The following is a 13,401-nucleotide window of genomic DNA, read 5'->3' as shown; positions in this document are numbered from 1 at the left end:
AAGAGGACATTTGGTGGTATTAATTAAGTCCTGTTATACTGCTCTAAAAAATCTGAATCAGAGGCATATATTTTGTCTTGCATGACTCAAGTAAGTAACATTGCATGCCAGCATTGAAATGAAATATTGGATAAGAACAGTGGAGTGGATGCATCTGAAAGTTAAAGCAAAATCAACAGGAAAGAACTTAAGAGAGTGAACAACCTGGAAGATGGGTGATGGAGTGTACCCTCAGCAAGTTTGCAGATGACATCAAATCTATCTACTACTGTAGATAGACTGGAAGGTAGGGCTAGGGTTCAAAAAGGCCTAAAAAAAAATTGAGGATTGGACTAAAAGAAATGTCAGGAGGTTCAATAAGGACAAATGCAAGTGCTGCACAATCCCATGCACTGGTACAGGCCAAGGACTGACTGGCTAAGTAGCAGCTCTGCAGAAAAGGACCTGGGAGTTGCTGCGGACAATAAACTCAGTATGAGCCAACAGTGTACCCTTGTTGCAAAAAAGGCTAATGGCACACTGGGCTACATTAGTAGGAGTGCTGCCAGCAGACCAAGGGAAGTGATTCTTCCCCTCTATTCATCACTGCTGCAGCCAAATCTGGAGTACAGTTTTGGGCCCCCTTGCTACAGAAAGGATGTGGACAAATTGAAGAGAAGGCTAACGGGAGATTTAATAGCAGCGTTCAACTACCTGGAGGGTGGTTCCAAAGAAGATGAAACCACCTTGTTTTCAGTGGTGGCAGGTGACAGAAGAAGGAACAATGGTCTCAAGTTGCAGCGAAGGAAGTTTAGGTTAGAGAAAACTTTAGTTTTAGGAAAAACTCTCTCACTAGAAGGATAGTAAAGCACTGGAACAGGTTACCTAGAGAGGTTGTAGAAGATCTATCCTTGGAGGTTTATAAGACCTGACTAGACAAAGCCTTGGCTGGGATGAGAAGAGCCAGTGAGGGACCTCCGATTGGAGGTGGCAGGTGCTGTGACCTTAAGGGAAACATGGATCCCAGAGAGGATAAGAGAGACCCCAGCCAGGGTGAAAGCATGGGCCCCGGCACAGGGGATGTGCCAGATTAGGGATATTAGGGGCGAAGGGGGCACAGGACTCTCCTCGCGGTTGCCCCTCTTTACTGTGCTTTTCTTTCTTATCTCTTCCTTCTGTGTTTCTTGTCATTATTCCTTTATTTTGTTTTTCTGACATTGAGTTGTTCCCTTGACATGGGGCTTCTCCAGTGGTGAGTGTTCAGTTCCTGTTTTTCTTTCTTAGTTAGATCCATTCTGTTGTCTGCCTAGAGCAGGGGAGCCTAGCATACTACACCAGGCTTGGGGAATCAGAGACCCCATTCAGAGATGGAGGATCATGTGAGAACGCGGCGGCAATCAACAGCATCCATCGTGAAATGTGCAGGGTGTCATGAGAGGCAGCCCCAAAGGCAGAGCATCACCAGACCCTCTGGCTCTGGCTAGAGCCCAAGGCATGGGTCTATGGAGGAGGAAATGTGGATACCGGGGAAGGCATCAAAGGAGGCCAGTCATAAAAGATCCTGAGGCTTGTTCCATAGGTTGGCGTGTGGCCAGGGTGTAGGGGAGGTTGGAACCCCATAGGCAACTGCCAAGACACGTGACAACTCTGGAGGCAACCTCCGAGGGGACTTCCTCCACTGGAGAACCATCTGAAGTCATGGCAGGTGAATTTGGGGGATACCCAGAAGGTCCTCCAGGGTCTACACGAGAGCCCTAGGCTACTAAGACCAGTTGTCTGGGCAAAGGCAGCAGGGGCCAGACCATTAGCAGAGATGGGCACAGTAACACAGTCATCATAGGCTTATTAGACTGATCTTGCTCATACCTTAGAATTTTAACTTTTTAAAAGCATTAGTCTGGATTGCTATTAAAACACAACTTGCCTAGACTAAGAATTCCTCTTTCTTTTAAATAATCAATGGGGATCTGCAGAAGGAAACTTGGTAAGGTTATTCCTGAGGAATCTTCACCAGATCATTTCACTGCTGAGTGAGAAAGCTGACAGAATTTGCCCTGGAGCAAGAAACAGAGTTAGGGTTTAGAACCAAAAGACTCCTTAAACCTAAAATCCACCTGAATCCCAGGTACCTATAGAATTCATCAACCTAGAACAGTTTGTGAACCAACTTTAAAGTTCCCCTTCCCTGTCCTCTCCCTCCCGATGTGGCCAGATCTAGGATTCTGAAAAAGAAGGTGTGAACCCCACTTTTGCTGCAACAGGCCTAGTTGGCTCCAAGTTGGAGAAAATCCAGATGAGCCAAAATAGGTTTCTGACAGATGCATCCCAATGAGAAGCCAGACTCCTCCTCCCTAAATTTGTGGCAGGAATTGAAGCAGAGGGGTTCAACTACACCCCTCCTTCCTCCAAACCCACCCCAGCCCCCTGACTGTTTGGCCATGTAGCTCTAATAATTTTTAGTTGCATCCCCATGCATTTATTGGGAGATTTGGCAGACGGAGAACCTGTGCAGAAAAGTGAGTGTATATCTAAGAGAGCTAGTGTAAAATGGTACAAATAGCATAACGTGGCTCCTTGACCCAAACAACCCCACTGCACTTTCTAAAATAACCAGCTTGCTTTTGAAGGAGGTTTGGCTCTTTTATTCCTTAATTCATAACATATTTATATAAATGCTATTTGTAAATCATCCAGAATGATGAGATCAATTTTAGGCCTGATCTGCTAAAGCCTTAATCTTCATCATGCCAGTCATCATACTGAAATCAATGGGATTACTCACATGCTTATAGTAAATCATGTACAGCAGTGCTTTGCCATAATGAGGCCTTTACGACAGTTTTCTTCAGAAAAGACAATGCTAAACAGCTTTAAAAATGTCTGCGTACATTGAAGAATCTCTACTATAGGTAGAAGGAAACTTTATTTAACACTTCCTTTACAGTTTCATAGCCTTGCTTAACATTTCTTTGACAACTTGGTGCCAGGATTAAAATCTCTGTGGATACATAGCTCAGTTATAAGCAGAGACAGTTAAAAGAAAATGCAAAAGGGAGGTCTTTCCTGACAAGAGAGGAAAGAAAGGATAGAGCTATACTGTAAAACAGCTTGACATACACATTACATGTACCACCAATAAAATTGGTCAGATAATCTGATCAGAGGCTGAAGTCTCCTGTTCTCAAGGAGTGAAATACCTTTATCTTTGCAAGAATCCTTCTTAAGCAACCACATAGAATGTAGTATTCCATTTATGAAATTGCATTTAACTGCACATTTACCATGCAAACCTTTCCAAGGTAAGCACCAATAAACCTTTTAGTTAGGGTGTAGGATATGTACCATGCATCTGAACGATACAAACTCCTGAGAGTTGTAGGGTTGATCTGTGTGGTTACGGCTATTTTGCTTGCAGAAGATGCAGCCATTTACATTACTGCTTGTTTTTTGCTTAAACCCTTTGGATAGTGCAAAATTTACCAACATTGCCTGGTTTCAGGGCAAAACTAAATGTCTCTTTCCAGATCAGCTGGTGAACCTGAGTTCGGACTCAGTTTGGAATCAGATTGAAAGGTGCAATCTTGGACAGAATTTTTGCCGAAGTGGTAACACTAGAAACTCATAGATGGGAGCATTAAGGAGAACAGGGAGTGGAAAGAGGCAATAAAGGAAGATTAAGCTGGAGGGGCTATCGTGGAACAGGAGCAAACAGAAACTAAGAGAAAGAAAAGGGAAGAGGCAGCAATAGTAGGCAGGACTAAGGGGTTATGGAGCAAAGAAGTGGAAGGGAAGCAAGCAACAGATAGAATTTTAAATCTCTTTAGTTGTCGTCTCAAATTGAGCAATTCCTTTCCTAGGCCTTGCTTAAAGTTCAGCAACAGTTCCAGGAGAAAGGTGAAAAAAGATTAACCTCATTTTGGGTTGGGAAAGCTCCCACGTTCATTGCAGACAGGTACAAGGGTTTTCTCCGGTAATTTGCATAGTGCCTCATTTCCAGTAATTTCATAGTACATAAAAAATGCGATGTTGAAGACGATGAAGACTGAGGACACAAGGAAATGTTCTGAGTTTTTTTCATTTGAGGTGTGAATAGGCTGTGACTGGGCCAAACTCATTCTTGGGTCCTGCTTTCCAACTGCTAAATATAAATATCCTCACCAAATAAATGTTCTTTTGTGCTTTTATTCCTCTGTTGTACTCCTTGCTGTTGTTGTCTACTAACAATTCAAGACTCCTCTTCTTTATCTTTTCTCATCATCTGATCTACCAAACGAAACCAATAGCTACTCTTTTTAGCCTGGTCAGTATTTGATTTGCCTATTTTACTTGTCATTGTTTGTCTGAGCAAGAATATTGGAGGTTCAGACTCACTAACATTTTCATCCACATTTCTCTCCTAAAATACAGAGACAGACTTTGAATTCACTGCAAGGGGGAAAAACTAACACCTGTCACCCAAATCCATCTCTGAGTTTAGTGATATATTTCAGTCCTGTGTGTTTGACATACAGTAAAACATCAGCATTTTACAGTACCGGATACTAATTAGAAAAAGAAATGTGCTAGATGTCAGGCCTCAAGAAAGCAAACTTAACATTCTGACAGCAGCTGGAGAGTGATAGCCATAATCAAGCACTGGCCCTGCCTAGATGTGTGCCAAACAAGCTCACTTTCTTCCAGCTAATTCTCCATCAGAGACGATCTTTTTCTACATTCCAAGAAACATGTTGTCAGTTCCAGCCTGCTGGCATTGCCAGAAATAAAACCACAGTTGATCCTATGCAGTAGGTCAGTAAAGTAAATACATTGTTTATGCTTCCAAGATCTGGAACAGGGAATCACTAATATTTATTTCCCCTTTTCCCAAACTATAGCATTTTTTGTTATGCTTTTATTAAACAATGAGATTTTAAAGGGGGGAAATATGTCTTTTTTAGAATTTCACACAAAGCTAATTTCAGGCATGCTGCCAGGCTGAAAGTTTGATATCATTTGGAAAACAAGATATATTAGAGCAGCTTTTGGGGGAAAGAAAATGCAGATGTCAGCCCAGTGACACAGAGTAATCTATTTGCTCAGTGCTTGTATTTTCCTACCAATTTTGTATTTTTCAAAAAGGACAATAAAAGAATTGTGCTCGCTGCTAATTAATGACAAGCTGGTAAAAGCATCTATCCATTGTTCCATTTATTTCTTCATTTCCAGCAGTTAACAGCCCTGTTCTGAAATGAATCAATGTCGTTTACACAATGCTGTCACCCCTATTGTTTCTTTATCATCCTTGCATTTTCATAAATTGGAGGTGTTAATCCCTTAATGGCTTCTCTCAGAGCTTTAAAATGTATGCAAAATGGTAATCCATCCCTAAACAATTCATGTTTACACAGGCACCCTCTTAAATATGTTTACTATCAAAATGAATCCTTTGTTTGGATATAACCCTATCTGTGTGTTTTCTAAACACTGAATCATAGCAGGTATGCAGAGTCTAATTTTAATTAGCAACATTATCAAATAACACTATCTTTTTTGGAACAATACGTGGTTATTTGCATTCACAGGTGAAAGACCTCATATTTTCCCAAAAGAGCCATTGCCTGTGTCTTAGATCGAATAGATGAAACGGAGTTTAAGTGCATTAGGATTTGAGGAATCTCTAAGTTCCTGATATCCAAACCCATTGATGTCAAAAGGAAAGATGTCCATTGATCTCTGTGGGCTTTGTTTTCTGGCCTAAGTGAGCCACCTTATGTACTTTGTGTACTTTATGTAGTAGAGAAAAATAAAACATTTCTGCATAATATTTAAAGATTAGCAGGCTAGATTTGAACTGGTAAAAAGAAAGGAATAAGGAAGTAAGCATCTAAAAACCCTCCAACACACTAGAAACAAATGCTTCACAGCAGCTGAGATGAATGAATAGATTTCTGAGGTATTGCCAGAAGTATCTTTTCCTTATGAAAAGATCCTCTCATGTTTAACAGGAAATGCTAACTTTTCTATTGCTTTATTAGGATCACCCTTTGTTAAAAAAGTGTTTTATGCCTGCCACAGAATTTGATAGGAAATCTTAAAAAACAAACAAACCTATAGACCTTGAACAGGTCACCAATGCCTCAGTTTCCCATCTGAGGAAAATGGGAATTCACTCCTCCTATTCTCCAATCTCCATCTCTCTCATTTACTCAGCTCAATGGCACTACTCATACGTCTGAAGTTATTCCTATATATAAGCCTTTGCAGGACTGAAGCCTAATACTCCAAATGTTTGGGACAGAGCCTGCTTCTGATTTTGTAGGCAAAGGGCATTCATACAATATGCCTGAACTCATTTGGGTTCTAGGCAATGTAGTCATAAAAATAAGCAATAATAGACAGATTATTGTTCTCTATGATATACCATAGATTTGTAACAGTAAGGTCTCTAGAATCCTATTGGCTTCATGGTTCTTGCATCAGATGCACTTTCCTGTTAGTGGAAGGGTCATCATCACACAGAATCTTCACATTTATATTCAAGATCCAGATTTAAACCATTTACAAAAATGAGTTTTTATATTTGTTTCATAGGACTTTGAACCTGGGCTAAAACAAATTGCATAGAAACAACTTTATATGCAGACAACAGGCTAGTTTTGTTGTTCCAGAATCAAAACACATTTTAAAATGATGTAGCTATTTCAATAACTCAGAGGAAATATGTGGGAAAATGCATGTACTGTAATAAAACATACAATTTAAATAAAAAAACAAACCTCTTAACTGTTGGTGATGTGGCTATGTTTAATTCCCTTTTGTTCCCTGTTAAGGACCAGATTCTACATTGCTTAGAAGTGATGCTGGATTTTTCTGATAAATGTGTAGTGAATGTCCATGCTGCTTACGGGATGGATTCGTTAAGAGTGTTGAAACAGACTGAAAGAAGATCAAGGCTTGGCAATGACCATAACATACTGCCTCAGAGTCTACATTGGAGTGGAGCAGCTGCACCAACTTTGGCTGTATTGCCTTTCCTTTATGCACTTATTTTGAACTTTTGTTAATCACCCATTGTTCTAGGTGGGAGAGCCAAATTAGAGAACAGGGTGATCAAATACAGCTCCCATTGATCTAGTGAAGCAGGTCATTCAAAATACCACTGCAGTAGAAAGCAACAAACAGGAAATAGAAACATACAAGGAAAACATACCAGTGGAGGTGGGCACAAAGGCGCAATTTACAATTAACTGAGGGTAAACAGAAATTATTTTGCAATCTTCCCATCTGCAAAACATCTGACATTGCTAAACAATGGAGAGCTTCTGAACTCCCATTGGCAACAATGGACGCTACAGATATTAAGGACAATTTTTCAGTGAAAAAAACCTCATGCAGCATGGCAGATGAATAAACTGGGATTCCTATTATTTCTTTCCAATTCAAGAAGTTAAATAAAGTAACACCACCTTGAGTGCTCTGGTGATATTCCTGGGTATTCTCATAACACAAATATTGTTGCTATAGGCTTACATTTTCTACATTTTTAACCAGGGATGAAGTATGTAATGAAGACAGTCTTGTTTACTCATGGAAGTTGTTACCTTCAACTTTTGCTGAGGTCCTGCCCAACATGGCTATTTCTAGAGAATCTATTCATATTGACTAGAGTAAGAAAACTCATTGCTGTATTTCCTACCTAATTAAGTTTAGCAAGTTCTGCAAAATTTGGTGTTCCTTATGAGATTTCAAGCCTTACTTCCTTAAGCAAAGAGATTTGGAATAAGCTACACATACACATCTGTCATCCAGCACAATCCTGAGAACCATAGGAGGTTAGGAAATCATAGAAAATAGGGCTAGAAAAGAGTTTGGGAGAACATCTTCCACTCCCTCTGCTAAACCCCCAAACCATTCCTGACTGTTGTTCAGCTATGCTGTTGTTCAAAACCTCCAGTAATAGGAATCATACTACCTTCCTCTTCCAGAGTTAATTAGCCTTATAGGTGGAAAGTTTTCCCTAATCTCTAACCTAAATCTCCTTTTCTGCAATCTAAGACTGTGACTTCTCCTACGCCCACTGAACATCTAAAATAGGTCCTTCCTTTCTTCATTTCTCATTATGAATAAATTCACCTTCGAATTCTATGAATATCTGGGACCAGAACACATCCTTGGAAGGCAAGGAAGTGGCACTGCTGTCCAGTCCCAATGCTGCAGTTATTTTAGTGCATGGATTAAATAGCAATACCCCATGTGGGAACTTCGAGGACATTACACTGTATGACTATGGATCAGGTGTGCTCTCCATTCTGCATCCTGGTAACTTGCTCTATGAAGGTTATTTGATCAAGACCCTTCCACAGGGTATTTGAAATGTCCATTTCTTTGACAGCAAAGCAATACAGATCTAAATTGGCATGAAGTGTAAGCTAACTGAATCTAACTAGGGTGACCTTGTCCTGATGTCACAGTAACAAAAGATGAACTGTATAAATGAGCTGGATAAAATTATGTAATTTGAAAAAAAAGAGGAGGAGATTAGCAGGTCTCCATTGGCAGATATTGGGATTGTTTCAAGGATGAATGAGTTGCATGCACATTTGGAGGTGTTGCTCTCCAATGAAAGGTGAACTGATACTATTGGGACTGCCCCCTAGTGAGTTATGCACCCCTTTAAACTGATAAAAAAGATAAAACCAAGTTACATCTATTTATAAAGTGAGGAACGCTTTTGCTGTCATTTTGATAGGTAGGAGAGTGTTACTATTCTGCTGTACAGTCAGGTTCACTGTAAAATCCACAGCCTTTTTATGTGTAGTTTGGATGATTTCATGGTAGTTGAAATTTGTTAATAAGAACTGTTTGCTGAACTACAGCCACAAGAATTTGGAACTACTGGAAACGAAACAGAACAAGGCAAATTTAGCCCCCAGGAATCCTCACACTTCCAAATGATAATCTCTGAAACAGACCAATAAAAACTAAATGTGCTGCCATGGTCCTGCCAATTGAGAAGCTCTGGCTGTAGACTGGACATAGGATTGAAAATGCCTTCATTCCTCAGGGAGGACTAAACAGTATGTCTAGGCTTTGACATTAAGTCTCATACTACTGATTTCAACATGAGTTGCAAGACACATTAAAGCTTACTCTTGTTTGTGGCTGCAGGTAAGATGTGAACCATGTGGGGCCTGATCCAAAGCATGCTGAAGTTGATGGCACTGGAGTTGACTTCTTTTGAATCAAACCAAGGGCAGGCAAACTGGACATGAACTAATAAAAGGGATAAAGGAGCCAGAGGCCATGCTGGCACAACTGACATAATTCTATTGATTTAAATGGAATTTGATCAGTTTACACTACTTGAGGATCTGGCCCTACATCTTGTTTCTGTTTTATGCCTCTGAGCTTTTGATTGAAAAAATAAAGATTTCCCCTTATTTGACTTAATATGTGAAGCAATTCTTTCTAAAGCAAAGCAGACAGCAGCAGAAATAGTCACATAGGGCTATTGACTCTTAACTACTCTTCTTCTGCCAGATAATGACTTAGAATATACAATATTGCTGACCAAAAGAGACCTGAACTATTTCACAATATATGTTTTTCAAAGATATTACCTAAGAAAATTATACTTGAATAAGTCTGAGTTTTGAGTTTTGGCAAAGCAATCTGAGCCTGAATCCAATTCTGTTGCAAAGGCACATACTCCAATTGTTTTGATTTAATCAAATCTGGCTGTTAAATCTCTAATTCTAACGTCTTTTCAATCCTTGCTCAAATTGACACACATGTACTCTGCGACTGTGCATTATGTAGTTAACAGCTTGTTATTTGGCCTATCAGTTGTTGAATATTCAGCCCATCGCTGGAATTGTTCAAAATGTAAAACTACTTTTGCTTTTATCACTGCTGTCTCTCACTTCCTTCTTAGAGTTCATAGTTTTTACAGAAATCAATTAAGAAAAATACAGTGATATTGTATTGCTATCTTCTTCTGAGGTTGAAGGTTTCCAGACTATCCTTGTGCTTAAAGGAGAAAAAGCACTCGGAGAAATATGAAGAAAATATATAATTCATCTTTCAGTGCTACCCTGCTATAAAATATACTTTATTTTTTTGAATTCTTCATTTAACAATTTAAATATATAGTTTAAAAGTGCTCTATAAATTATTTTTTATATAACTGAAGAACTGAACACTCACATTTGCATATAATTACAGGATTTTTCTTTCAAGGCCTTAAGATTAACTGGATTGCACATATTTTACTTAGTTTCTTGGTTGTATTTTTCAAAAGCAGTTGAACTTCAAGATGTTTTAGACTCAAGTTTAACATTAAAATATTTCTAATTAGCTGGAGAACATTATTTAACCCTTGGAGAGACAAAACTATCACTTGTTTCATGTGAAACGAAGTTGAGATTTTTAGATTCCTTACGGCTTAGATTTTTATAAATGCTTCTACAAATACAACCTGTTTTTCTCATCTTTCATAATGAACCTTGGAATTTTCAAGCAGGAGTATAAAAAGGGAAACCAGGCCATGTTGTTATAAAGTACTTTTTTGTTGTCTAGAAGTAATAATCAAATCTCAGATAGACCACATTTAGCTATCTACACATACTTACTGGACAGAATAAATTGGGATTCTTTCAGCTGATTATTTCTGTAATCAAATATGCCTTTGATTAAATGAAACATTGCTGGAATATCAACAAAAAGAATAAAACAGAGGGTGTTTATTCATTTGTTACCAGCTACTTTTATTGGGAACATTTTCAATCATTCTTGTTCATATTAGTATTTCTTTTTGTTTATCTTTGAGAGCAGCTGTTATCCAGGGAGAAATCATCATTTCTTTATCGTGTTTGCAAAGAAAAACAGTTGTGCTATTTGTTTAACAAATCCTCAGCCTCCCACAGATGAATGATCTACATAGGTTAAGTCACTTTGGTCATGATAAGTTTCATCTCATATCAGGCTTAAATGGAAAACAGTTGCAATCACCTAGACAAATAACAGTGGTATGAACCTGACCTAAAACCTATTGAGAGCAACAGGCTTTGGACTAGACCCTAAGTGCATGAAAGATTTAAAGACCCATCAGTTTTTGGTGATCTCATACCAACTCTGATAGGTTTGTGTGTCCCATATATGCTAGCCAATTTCTGGCCCACCCTGGGCTATGCCTTGAATGAAAACATCAGATCTACTCTTATTTAGGTTTGATTAACATCATTAACCTGTCATACACTGAAGCAACTTACAGACCAAATTGGTAAGCCAATTTCAGCAAGCAACATAAAGCACAGAGCAGCTTGGACTGTCAGATAAACATGCCCAGAGGTGCAGTTAGGATGCTTAAATTATTAGGTGAGTGATAGGAAGCCAAAAAATCAGGGAGCCACTTGAGCAGAGAGTATAAACATAAATATCCAAAAGCATGCCACAGTGCATGTGTATTTTATGTTGATGTGCTAATACATTATCTGCTAAGGGTTTATTTAAACCATTTTTGTATTCCCAGCAATTCATTTATCTGCATAAGGAAGAGCCACTAACAGGACAGTTCCTTACAAACAAGCGGCCCTGTGTGTTTTCCACTGCTGTTTATAATCCTTCATGCTCATATCTATAATTCATGAGCAAACTGGTTCGTGAATGTTTCCATAAAGGTTGAGCAAAGTATGGTGCTGTTAACACTCGCGCTGTCATGCACAGAATCAAAATGTGCCCACTCTCATTCTATTCATCACAGCTCAAAGACATTTTGGCAATGATATTATCCAAATATTATTAAAACTTTGAACCCTGTCCCCATAAATTATAGCAAAATGGCTTCAGAGCCATTAGGCAAGGAGGATGTATGGGCTCCAGTTGCTTTGGAGTAATTATGTGCTTAAAAGGAAGCGTGGCTAAGCATTCTACCAGTAAAAAGAGAAAAGCTATGATCATTTGTTACTGCTTCAGTGCTATACACAGTACTGTTCACACAGGTCAAGCCAACCTTACAGCAGGACAATTATCTGCCTAGAGAGACCAAACATCTGTTATTAAGTACGCAGAGGCACCACTGCAACATGCTAGAAATCTTGTCCACTTCATTGGTTTGGCTTACGGTAATGTACTTCAAACACTTGGCTAACTCTGCACAACATCCCCCTTCTTATTGTTACTTCAACAGTTCAGCTTTGAAATATGCAGTACCTTCACTCCCCCATTACTTCCTTTAATATGTGCACAGCTGTTAAAGATGCTGGTGTAACTTTAGATGAGCCTCTCTCTGTCTTTCTTAAAATTTGTTTCATTACATTCTTGTGCATTTAGAAGAGCAGTTACCAAGTGAGCAGCGTTGTAGAGATAAACTACAGTGCAAAAGCACAGGGTCACTTTGCTTTTGAAATTTAAAACACATCTTTCCTTGATTTCTACATTTTAATCATTCACCAGGCTGTACAGATGGATAAGGGAAGTCATTTTGATTTTATGGTTATGAAATATTAAAAGAAGAAACCTGAACAGGAGCCTCTCTTTTCTGTTTATTTATTTCATTAGAGTTAAAGTAGAATACATGGCAAAAGTTGGTGACAGAATAGCAATTGGGTAGAGAGAGATGACTTGATTAGTGCGCGAGATTGCTAAGTGCAAGTGTGACACCATGGAGAGATGCAGCCAAAGTCTATTCCAGGTGGATATTGTAAATCCATTCTTGGGTTTATTGATCGAAGGTTGATTGTTTTTCTGTGGTGAAAAATGTTAGTTAATGAAACCTGCACTTGCTGACAAACAGGTAGAAAATCTTCCCTCTCAGTTTGATAATTCAGCTGAATTAAGGAGGAGATTCTAACCTATATACAATTTGCTCTACTTTTAATAGATGTGCTGTTAACGGATAATACTTTTTTCCCTCTGATAGAATCTGCAGATGTAAGTGACACAGTCACTTTCACAGAGCACAGCAAGAACTCTAAAGGAGAGCTATGTGCTTGTGGCACAAATGTCAGGGCTAGAAATTAGATCTATCTTATCTGTCCTAGGTTTTTCTAAGGCATCTATCACTGTATGGTAATCAAAGCTCTGGAGGAGATGCTAGATGGAAGAGCTAGAGAAATTCAAGATCTTAAAAATATTTTTTTTTCCTATGAGCATTCATGGAAAACAAACCATCTTTGCATTTGTTCTTGTTACACATTCTCAGAAACTGCCATGCTTATTTTAACAGGAGCTTCCACAACCAGCAGATGTATGCCTGCCTCAAGTGTCACCAGTACAAATTTCCTTAAAAAAAAAATCTCAGATTCTGTGTCTGAAATAAAAGAGTTCCCGACATATTGGGGCTTGGTCCCAACAAGTACACATATGGAGTGTGGCATGCATAGGTGGAAAGTTGAAAAGATGAGCTGGCCCAGTAATGGTGGGGAATTTGCTCCTGTGTTAATG

The 13,401-nt window shown here is 38.9% G+C and overlaps 1 long non-coding RNA gene across 1 annotated transcript in view; it reads right to left on the bottom strand.

Annotated features, from left to right (window-relative positions):
• Nucleotides 1-1,839: 1,839 nt before the first annotated feature.
• The window catches only part of LOC109310525, a 38,494-nt gene continuing 26,932 nt past the window's right edge, over nucleotides 1,840-13,401 (bottom strand). The window contains exon 4 of the long non-coding RNA XR_002101237.1: nucleotides 1,840-2,033. This is a non-coding gene — a long non-coding RNA (uncharacterized LOC109310525). The remainder of the gene's footprint in view (nucleotides 2,034-13,401) is intronic.

This window comes from Crocodylus porosus, unplaced genomic scaffold (genome assembly GCF_001723895.1).
Source record: "Crocodylus porosus isolate Cpor-Errol unplaced genomic scaffold, CroPor_comp1, whole genome shotgun sequence".
NCBI lineage: Eukaryota > Metazoa > Chordata > Crocodylia > Crocodylidae > Crocodylus > Crocodylus porosus.
The sequence above is the reverse complement of the archived record's forward strand: the minus strand, read 5'-3'. Positions and strand labels throughout refer to the sequence as shown.